General features: G+C 40.6%; 2 long non-coding RNA genes across 3 annotated transcripts in view; one reads left to right on the forward strand and one right to left on the reverse strand.

The window, feature by feature from the left end:
• Positions 1 to 136, reverse strand: part of LOC310673241 — a 72,658-nt gene extending 72,522 nt beyond the window's left edge. For both annotated transcript variants that reach the window (XR_014508935.1, XR_014508936.1), the window contains exon 1: positions 9 to 136. This is a non-coding gene — a long non-coding RNA (uncharacterized lncRNA). The remainder of the gene's footprint in view (positions 1 to 8) is intronic.
• The window catches only part of LOC310673250, a 611,626-nt gene that overhangs the window by 197,218 nt on the left and 403,686 nt on the right, over positions 1 to 10,722 (forward strand). The gene's annotated exons all lie outside the window — the stretch shown is intronic.

Here is a 10,722-nt window from a genome sequence, read left to right on the forward strand (position 1 = left end):
TTACTTACCTCAGGTTTCTTTCTGACCGCACAGGTTGATGGGAAAGAGGACACATTTCTAGATAACATCAAGTCATTCTTAGTTTTCCACATGTTTTGTGACACTCGAGACAGTACCTTGAGCAACAAATGTCTCAATGACGCTGAACAAATCTAGTAACAGCTTCCCTTTGCCCTCTCCTCATACACCCTGCGCAACTGAATGAGGCTGCAAGAGGAGCTGGCTTTACACAAAACTTCTAATCTAGTAGCCATCACTTAAAACAAAGGTGCAGCTGCACAAGCAGCTGGCACTACAGAAACATGGTCCACTTTATAAGAAGGAATTGCTGATTTGAAGCACGGTTGTATCTAAGGAGTGGCAATCAGCAGGGGATAAATGTAAAAGTCTGAAAGCTGTAAATCCTAAAGAATACATGCTGGCAAGTAAATTCAATTGAAATAAATGGGACTTATTTCCAAACCGATTAAAGTACACATGCTTGTGCATCTGAACTAATTTGTCTAGCTGTAAGCAGTTAATACAACTGGCCAAAAAAAAAACCTCTGCCCATCCAGATCTCCTTAATGTGTTGGAAAGTCAAGAATAGCAAACAATGTATAATCCTCTTTCATCTGCAAAGCATAGGCTGAACGCGGTTAACTGGTACAATCTGTGTGGAATTAGAGCTTGCTTAGTCCATCTGACGTTACTTTTCTAGGACTCAAAAGCGACAAAACCAAATGACATCCGGTTGTTTTTATCAGCTTACACAACAAAACGCTTTCCTTTTCTCCTTTTCCTTCAATCTTTCCGCTGACATTCTAAGCTTTCTTTAATGCTGGGAAAGTTATTACATTATGGCTGTGCTGTACACACTTTGCTTTTTACTAACATTACCATTTTCACACATTGGGTAATGCAATACTTGTAATAAACACTTGACGTTGACATTTATATGGCGGTAATCCTATTGAATTGCTTCCAAATAAACTGAGCTATAACCTTTGTTATATGATTCAACTTATTCCTTTTGCCCATTTTTGTACATAGGGATACATAGATCCCTGAGTACAAAATAGAGCTGAGATGAAAGGGACTTCTTAGTTTTGTTATCAATTCAGTTACTGTCAAAAAGCACACAGACACACTCATCTTATAGTATGTCTTCATCTGAACCTCAAAATGTCACCTATGTTTTGTCCAATTCCTGGATGCTAAATGTAAATGCAAAAACCCTCTTATTTCTGGTTTTCAAATTCCAGAACTATGCAGTCCTGAGTCCTGAGTCCTGAGTTAAGCTGCAGGGCACTGTCTCATTAGCTGTCAAGAGGCCAGTAGGCGACACAGTCCAAAACTGGGATGCCATCTTCCGGGTCTGCATTCCCCTGAGAATCATGTGACCCACTCGACTTCACATACACGAAAACAGTGGGGTTTTTTTCAGGCATGGAGCCCAAAAGCAAGGTTCCCTGCAAGATTGTGGACCTAAATAACTCTTTTGGGGGTAAGATCTCAGCCTGAAACCATGGCCATTTGGGAAGAAATAAACAGAAGGTTCATGATGTTTCGGTTATACCTTCAGAGAAGTTGAGTGTAGCTGGTTTAAATTGGTTCTGTTATCTCTTTTTGTCAAGGTCATGCTGACTATAAAAGCAAGGCCAGAAGGAGCCTGGGTTTCACTTTCTCTTTCTATCTCTTTTCCTTCTGGTGTGGTGTTCTGTACATAGTATGCTTCGTATTAAGGTTTAGTCTTATTATAAGTTATTGTAAGTTTAAATTAAGTCTGCTGCAACTGGATTTCTTATGGACAGTGCCAGTCCTGAATGTATTGGATTTGTGAACTTTGTGGTCATTTGCCTTCAGTAGCAGTAAAGCTCTGCTGGATGAAATACAATTTTCTCTGGTCTATTTTTGGGAATCCTGCAACGTGTTTAAGTTCTTACTCTGCTAACTATACACTGGAATCTGCTCTGGTTCAATATTGAGTAGAATTCTGTGACAAACATAGTTAAAGATGAGCTGATGATCAGGTTCTGGAGCAGACAGACAAGGAGCTGAGGTATTCTGCATGGCTATTTAAATGACAAGTGCTCAGATCTAAGAATCAAGCCTGTAACAACAGTTGCATAGGGCCAGTTAAGCTCTTAATGGCTCCTTGGGTAACCTGCCCCTGCTAGGCTTATATACAGCATCACCCATTATATGGGAGGTGCTGGCTTGACAGCTGCTCTGGAGATAGAGCAAATCTCACTGAACACAGTGGGACAGACTTCTGATTGCTCATTAATGATGGATTAAATGCAAATGGGGAAAAAAGACATATTGTGGCTGCTAAGGGAGAAAGGACTGATGGCGGAAGAGGAGGGTTTCCTCCCTGCTCCGGCAAGGCTCCCGAAAGCCACGGATGGACTTTAAGTTTTGTTTCCTTGCAAAGGGAGACCTCTCAGTGAAACTGAGCATAATTGTGATGTTAATTGCAGCAATGAGCCAGCAGAGGGATGGGCAGCAGAGCGGAGAAACTCAGCAAAAACATTTAACAGCTAAGCATGGGGTTTCTTGGGTGGAAAGCCTTGTGCATCTACTTTTCCAGTGCACAAGCATGACTTTCAACTAGGGATAGACAAACCTGTTATTTTTCATATCTTAAGTTCTCCACATTTCCACATTAGTTTACAATTTGTTTTTTTGTTTAACTTAAAGAAGTCCTCGTGAAAATTTAGTAGCATTTTAGTATACACTAATACACACATTTTTGGCAAGCAATTTCCCCTCACGTGATACAGTTTTGTATGTTATTTCCACTAAGAAAATATATTTCCCCAATATAATCACTTTTGTACCCATCTTTTGATTGGAGAGCTGTGTCGCAAAATTCAGATAAGTGCACATTTTGTAGATTAGCTGCGTTTTGGTTAATATATTATTATTTATTAAATATGTCAGGGCAACCCAAAGTGGCTTATCATTTCATGCAGTGAGAATTACGTATGTCTCCATCAACATGTGGACTGAACCAAATTTATCCCTCACCTCTACTCTAAAGCCCAGCACACTGTGGCTGGGGTTGTGGCTCAAGATGTCTATGACTTGGTCTCACTGGCTGGACTTGACAACAGTAACAAAAAGCTTGCCAAGCAAACCTGGAGGAGACAAGAAGCATTGGTCTGGTGCTACTGACAGAGCAGCGTACGAGCCAAAGATCTGACGGATTCTGATGCGCTTCCTCCTCACTCCTCCCATGGTGCAGCTGTGTTGCAAAAGCCACCTGACAGACAGGATCTTGCTTTATGCCTTCAACAAGAGACAGGATCCTGGAGCACCAGAGGAGGCAGATGTTCACGTCCATGCCACAGGAACTGCCTACTTTCTGCCACCCCTGTTATCTGCCACTGTATACAAGTGTGTTTGTGGGTTCCTCCAGGGCTGTGAGCAGTGCAGGACCCTAGACTTGACCCCCAATGTAGCTTCAGCTCATAATGAAAATGGCCAGAACCATTTGTTCTTTACTCAACTGTCAATCTAATCTGCTATTTCCACTGAACAACTGAACATATTTCTATTATTGGTTCCTCATAGATTTTCTTTTGATCACTTATGTTCAGAATCCGCCTTATGTTTGTGGATCTGAATTAGACATGTCATGAATCATCAATGGGTGGGGCAAGATTGGCTTTGCATCTCTCCAGAGGATGGTCTTGTTATTTTTTTTAAAAAAGTATAAATTTTCTACTGGCATCTGACACTATATTCTGTTCTCATATCTGATGCAGTACGAAAAAACAAAACAAAAAAGCTACAGGGAATAGCAATAATAGCAACAATTTTTAATATTTTTTTGGGGGGGAGGGCTCTGGTTGTTAAAGTGGTATGATAGTGCTTTAGATGTATGATGCAGATAGTATAGTAGTATTTTCTTAAATGGGTTCTTCACTCTTGTTCTTTCGATGTGACACCTCACCAAGTACTTCATACTGACCATTTTCTCAAGAGGGAAGCAAGGAAAGAGATAATGTGTTTATCATGCAGTTTTCCAAGGAGCTCAGGTCAGCAAAAATATTTCTCCTTTCCCCCATTTTATCCTAGCAACCAAGCGAAATAGGCTAGACTGAGAGATACTGGCCAACGGAGCTTCATGGCTCAGTGGGAATTTCAGCCTGAGTTTCCTTTGTCCAAGACCAGCAGTCCATTTGCCACGCTGTCCAAAGGTATTCTATGCTTCTATCTTGCAATCCAGCAAAGTTACTGGTGTGTGAAAGAGAGTGCACAAGTAGATATTTAGTAGAGATGCGTTCAGGCCTCAAGATTCACCGTGTATCTGTGCCTTTAAAAAAAATTCTGATACGTTTTTGAGTTGCTCTGCCCACTATCTACTTAGATCTGCCGTTCAGCTCCTGAGCCACTCTATATAAAAGGAGTCACTGTATTCCCCCCCCCCATTCACTATAATGGGAAATCTAAATACAGATATGCCTTGTTCCCTTCTGATGTTATTGGACTACAACTCCCATCACCCTTGAATATTAATGGGAATTGTAGTCCAATTTATCTGGGCTGATGGGAGTTGTAATCCAGTAACATCTGGAAGGCAACACACTGACTACCAATGCAATAGATCAGGCATAGGCAAACTGGGCCCTCCAGATGTTTTGAGACTACAATCCCCATCATCCCTGACCACTGGTTCTGCTAGCTAGGGATGATGGGAGTTGTAGTCCCAAAACATCTGGAGGGCCAAGTTTGCCTATGCCTGCAATAGATTATTTGTATCAAATTGTTTTGTTTTATAGAGAACCGTTATCCACTATTTGTTTCTTCTGTAAGCCATTTTAGGACCCAGTTGGCCAAAGGTGGGTGGAAATATGAGAACAAATACAGAGGAATAAATGAGTATGTGGATGTTCTGGGATGAATGAGTACTTGTGCATTGAGGCTGGATATTCTAACACTCCACCATAAGCATCAGCTGCTGTTTTAGACAAGGTTCTATAGCTACATCCTGCCTGAGAACCACAGTCTCTGTCAGAAGTAGACCTCCAGAGAGACTTAAACATCCAGCCTTTATGAACTTCTCACTACAACTACTGAAACAGAATATCAGTGAGCGCCACAGTAACAAATGAAGTTGGGACAAATGTTTGGGCTGATAGAAAATACAATCTCCTATAAGTGAGATTGGCAATAACTGGTACTTTATATTATTCGACATGCCATTACTCTTAAAAGAAGCCCCCTAAATGCTTCCATTTCCAAACTCATCTCAGTCGAAAACAGGGTAGGAGGGTAAATGAGAGTCATCTACAGTTCATCTCCAAAGCTGCAGCACTTGTAATGAAATTTTCTTCTTCTCCATTCCATTTCCTGATGAAATGATAGGACGGGTTCACAACGAGAGAGAGAGAGATGTTTACGAGGAGCAAAACATAATACAAATATAAGTCATGAATGCTGAGTGCAGCTAATATCCGCATGAGGGACGGGGGACAGAATGTTAAGCAAGTGTTATTTCACAATCTAGGGCAGTTAATTTACAGAGTCATTTGAGCTACAATTCACACTGAGAAGACACCAGCACATCCGCACGATTAACTTGTATCAATATTTTTTATCGGCGTTCAACATTCATTCCTCTTTGGGGCTTGGTTTCTTAATTCATCTCCTTCCCTCCTAGCTACCTGAGTGATAAGCAACACATTTGCTAAACACTCACATCGTTGGCTTTATCTTTCCAGAACTACACCCGGATGTTTATCTTCTGAGAGAAACCTGCCTTTCATTTATTTTTGCCCAAACACTGGGGCTGCCTTTGCGGCAACTGTCACTGCAATTATCATTCCGGGCGTCTGGAGATAGCGATTTTCCTATTTACACTTCACGGCTGGTCCTTGTGAAGTTTCATAAATGAACTCGGTGGTTACATTATTATTTGATAGACTCATCACCAGCTTCCTGATTGTAGCCATCAAAATATGCAATAAATATATCCCCTAGAGGGACGGGAAGAGGTGATTGGAAGCAATGGCATTGTGTGACTTTTGATTGTTCCGTTTCATTTCCTTAAATTAGAAGAAACAAATATAAGCTCATTATGAGTTTCCCCTCCCCTTCCTCTGTTTTCCCCCTCATATTATGGAAATAAAGTGATTTATAAAGCAGTCAGCAATAAAGGGGAAAATATTCTCAGGGTATATAGGAGCTTGTAGAATTTCACTGTTAAGTGGAAACAGTTCATTGGAAAGATTCCACGCATAACTAGAAATGGCCAGATCAGCCCCTCCCCCCCCGTATTGTCTATTTCATTTAGCCATACCATTTCCACAAAGTATGTTTCTAAATGCATTTTATTCTAAAACTTCCTTTTTTACGCATTAAATTGACAACTGTATTGCAGCATTTGGAGAAGTACAAAAATCCAACAGATAATTATGTATTAATCTAGGAGGTGAGAATTAGGTCAGCTTGCTTAGAGATGTGGTCCTAATAAAATCCTCCTTGAGTCTTACTCATTATGCTTAGTCTGGGCATTTCACTTTTCCAATGAGATCATTGTTTATTATATAGAAGCCCATGGCCCAAGGTTTGGTTACTTGGAGTAAAATCAATATGTGGATTTTAACCTCTCAGCAATGCATGCTCACCTTCACTCTCTGCCTTCTCTCATGCAGTTTTCTTTCCGCCACTCAAACTCCTGACTTTTGCTTTCTTGTCATCCTTTCATTCTCTTGGACTATACATTCTTCCCTGGCTTCTTTCATCCATCCAGTCTTAGGACTTCCACCAGCCCAGATCCTATCTAGTCACATCACCTGTGCCAATTACTGCCAGAGACTTCACAGGTAGGCGAATGACTGGTGGCAGAGGGAGAAGATTTGAAGGTTCATAGGTGTGTGGGAGGTGAAGACCTTGTTGCACCACTGATTATTTAATTGGGGCCGCAACTAGGTTTGATTTTACTGGTGATGCAGCTCAGAATAACCCAAGTGACTTCCTGATCATGGCAGGAAATGGCACAGTTATAGATCAAATGCATGCTGGGTCTTCTCTGGAGGGTTGTGGAAAATCTTAGAACAGATGGGTTGGGGAAGGCCTCTGATTGCACAGGTACAAGTCCTTGTATGGATAGGTCAATTGTGTTGGATAAATTCAACATGTGTTTTTATTGTCCTTTGTAACAGGCAAATTTACTTTGAACCTACTGACTCTTGTAAATAAGAACCCCCCCCTCCATTTTTAAAGTTTAATGAAGGAACACATGCTCCATGTAGTTCAGCTGGGAAACCTGTATTTTGGTGTGGCCGGAGCTTTTCCCTTCATAGAGGTTTCCTCACTCTTGATATCTACAGCTGTGTGCTCATCTATTTTACCTCTTTTGGTGTGACTCTTTGTGATGGAGGTATTGGAGTGGGTGCTTTGAAGTGTTGGCTTTTGTTTTTCTACCTTTGCTGGAAATGCTTTTCCCTCCTGCTCTTTCAGAGCAAAGGCTTGTTGATGGCCCCCTGGCAAGACTTTCATTTGCGGAGGAAAGTATTTTGATGAATGACCCCTTTTTTCTTTGTTTGAACCTTGTAGGTAAAAGTTCCTGGTGGTATATATATCCAGATTTCTTTATATGGTGTTTGCTTTCTCTCCAGCTACATCCTCTATTTTTAAGGCGTATTTTGCTGAACATTGTTCTCTTTCTTAGCTGCATTGTACCTTTTGAGTTCAGACCAACAGTAATAAGTTCAGGCAACAACAACAAAAGTTATTTGACATGTTGTTCTGTAAACCCAAGTCAAAATGCCCCCTTGGTCAGGGCAACTTTTTCTACTGGTTTAAGGGTTTCTTGGGTCAAACACTTCCCCAGAAATACATGTTTATGACAAGTACCTACACTAGCCTTCTGCAACCCGACACCGTCCAGATCTCTTGAATGACAACTCCCGTCAATCACAGCTAGAATTGTAAATAGTCAGGGATGGTGGACATTGCCATTCAAAATGTCAGGATGGCTCCAGGTTAGGGAAAACTGTCCTATGCAGATGATTAAGCATGCCTAATATAATGGAAAATAAAAAGTAATATTGTCTCTTCTTCCTTCCTTTTTCATTTACAATTTTTTTAAGGAGTAATGGCCAGCGATATGCAAGGCCTCCCCTCCCCCATCCAACCAATGGTTTGGACCAATTCATAACCAATTCAGATCTAATCAAAATTCAGAAATCCAAAACTTCAGTCCTCCTATTGACTTGCAGTAGGAAAGCTAAATGGCTCTACCTTTTCTGCTTTTTCACTAGTTACGTTAAATTTAGAGACAGGGCAGCCCCTCATGAGTATAATAATGCTGCAAAATATGAGGTTTTTTGTCCTAGTCATCTTTGAAGTTTGCTTTTCTGAACCATTTTTTAAAGCCTGTACAGTCAATTGAGTGCTCAATCCTATCAATTCTCATGTTCCTGTTTAGCCTGTTCCATGAAGATTTCTTTGAAAATAATAATCTGAAGGGTCCTACTCCATGTCCCAGGCAGCTTACTCAAAGAACTAAGACACTAAGTGCTACTCTGGAACACAGAGATGTAGGCAAGCAGGTGGCTGAGTCACTGGAAGACAGCCTTGTTAGGTGGGCATAATAGCCCCCTTAGCAGTGGGAAGTGTCTCCTGAGTTGAAATACTGTATTGAAAAGCTGCAAGGTGGGCAAGTGGAGGGTGATAGCAGCAGGTAGACCACAGAAGCAGGCTGCTAAGTGGGCAAGCAAAGGGCTCATTGGCCAGCTGCGGTGACAAAGCAGAGGGCAGTGCTGGGATGTATCTTAAAACTCGTCCCACACAATGCACTACATCTTCTGTGATGAACCATACTGGTTGCCTTCAACCCTACTGGTTGGCTTAATCTGAAACATAGTTCTACAGCTTAGCCTCCAAACCAATCTTAGTGCAAATCTATGCTTTATGCAAAGTAATAATGAAGAACTGATTTCATGCAGAGTACTTTTTTAATACAATAAGTTGTCTCCCAATACCAGTGCTCTTTTTTTCTAGAAAAAGAGGTGCTGGAACTCACCACAAACATCTCCCTCGTTCTCTTAGAATGGCAATGATGCCCACCTAAGAGATGCTGGAACAGAGTTCTGGTGAGTTCTGGATGGGAAAAAGCCCTGTCCAATACACATATACAGTGGTACCTTGGTTGTCAAACGGCTTGGCTCCCGAACAAACTGGCTTCCGAACGCCACACATCCAGAAGTTAGTGTTACGGTTTGCAAACATTTTTTAGAAGCCAAACGTCCAATGCGGCTTCCACAGCTTTGCTTGTCAGAATTAGAATATGTGGCATGGTAAATTTAAAATATCCCAGGAAGAGATACAGTTTTGGTGCAAAAAGTTTAAATCATTGTAGTGATACAGACATTCTGGCATAAAGAACCTGGAATGTGCAAAGCTCTTTTATGTGATCACAGCTTGTGATTCATCAAAATCATGGCTGATTTCAAAATGCTCACCGGAAACTTTGGGTCAAGAGTTGGAAGTGACTTAAGCACAATGTGGAAGCCCAAATTCCAATTTGAAAAGATTTGTTGGCAAGTCTAGAAAACTTGGAGACCCAGAATTCCCCATTTCAGAAGCTAAACACAACTTTCCCTGCATTTATAGTTCTTTTCAGATTTCTTGCAGTCTTCATTGCATCAGAGTCAAAGGAAAAAGCATTCAGGAAAGAGACACGTTCATTTCAGCACATTTGTTGTGTTCATTTGCTGTGTTTCATAAACCTGCTGCTTCAGAAATGGCAGATGCACCACTGCTTCTGGAAAGTCAAGATGTTTGTTTGTTTGGGGATGGATTATATTTTTTTTACACCACTGATTTTAATTGTTTGTTTTCTTTACTGTAATGAAATAAGAAGATAATGAGTTCTTCATTGTTCACTAATTGTCTGCTAAGGATGAGACACAGTCAGCCAACTGTAAATTGCTGCTTTACTGTAATGTTTGGGTATTTCAGCGCAAATAGTCACAAATGCATCTGTTCCCGCACAAAGTCAAATGTTTTGTTATGAAAATAAGCTGATGTAGGGAGCAATTACAAAAAATAACCATGATGACTTTTGTTGATTAGAATTTGGTGCATTTTCAGAGCTCAGAAACATTCTGCATCTCACAAGCTAAGCAAAAGCCAGGCTAAATTACAGGTTCTTTCTCCACAATATTCTATTTAAATGGTTGGCTTGAAGATAAGAGTTGGCTATAATATAAGCTAAGAAATCTAAGTAACAATGTGATGCAAAATGACACAGCTTGTTTAAGCTTACACTCCCTTTGCTTATCTCAAGCAGCTAAAAATAAACACTGAAAGTAGGCTTTTTAAAAATGGCATGCTATGTTATCATGCAATTTCCTGGCATGTCAGCCTTAGCCTTCCATGTATGCATCTTAAGACAAATGCATATGTATCCATGGCGGCATTCGGTCCACCAGACATTGAGCTGATCTGCACTCATGGTTTATAACATTAAGGAAGAATTAAGGAAGGATTTTCAAAATGTAATGGTCACATTACATTTAGCTTGTAACGTTAATAATGCATTATTAAAATATGACACCAGAGGGTGCAGCAGAGCAACCAGGAACCAGCAGAAAGGGAAATTGTGTTGTTGCAGAAGAAACAAGGTAGGAGCATTTTCAATTTACCAGTATACCCTGTGGCATTTTAGAACGATATATCTACTATCGTTATAATGATGTTTAAAAGGTCAGTGTAGATCCAGCC

The sequence above is a fragment of the Podarcis tiliguerta genome (assembly GCF_965153285.1).
Source record: "Podarcis tiliguerta genome assembly, chromosome: 1".
Classification (NCBI taxonomy): domain Eukaryota; kingdom Metazoa; phylum Chordata; class Lepidosauria; order Squamata; family Lacertidae; genus Podarcis; species Podarcis tiliguerta.